This window comes from Crocuta crocuta, unplaced genomic scaffold, assembly GCF_008692635.1.
Source record: "Crocuta crocuta isolate KB4526 unplaced genomic scaffold, BGI_CrCroc_1.0 scaffold971, whole genome shotgun sequence".
NCBI lineage: Eukaryota > Metazoa > Chordata > Mammalia > Carnivora > Hyaenidae > Crocuta > Crocuta crocuta.
Genome location: NW_027527401.1, coordinates 518,323 through 518,591, shown reverse-complemented (window position 1 = coordinate 518,591; position 269 = coordinate 518,323).

Sequence of the window (269 nt, the reverse complement as noted above, 5' to 3'; positions counted from 1 at the left end):
CAGCTCAGCTGGACCCAGCCCGGCTCTCCGGGGCAGCGCTCAGCATCTAAATGAAGAGGCCGGATGCAGACGGACATCCAGGCAGCTCTCGGGAATGAATAGCCGCCTTTGACTTGGGAGCCCAAGTAAATGCCAGCTCCAGCCCCGGCTTTAACAACAGTGGAGTGTTGGTGCCAGAGGAATGCACGGCTCCGGGTGTTGGTACAAGACAGACTTTGATGACTCACCGCAATGCAAACAAAGATGGCAGAAATACTGTACTGTACGCG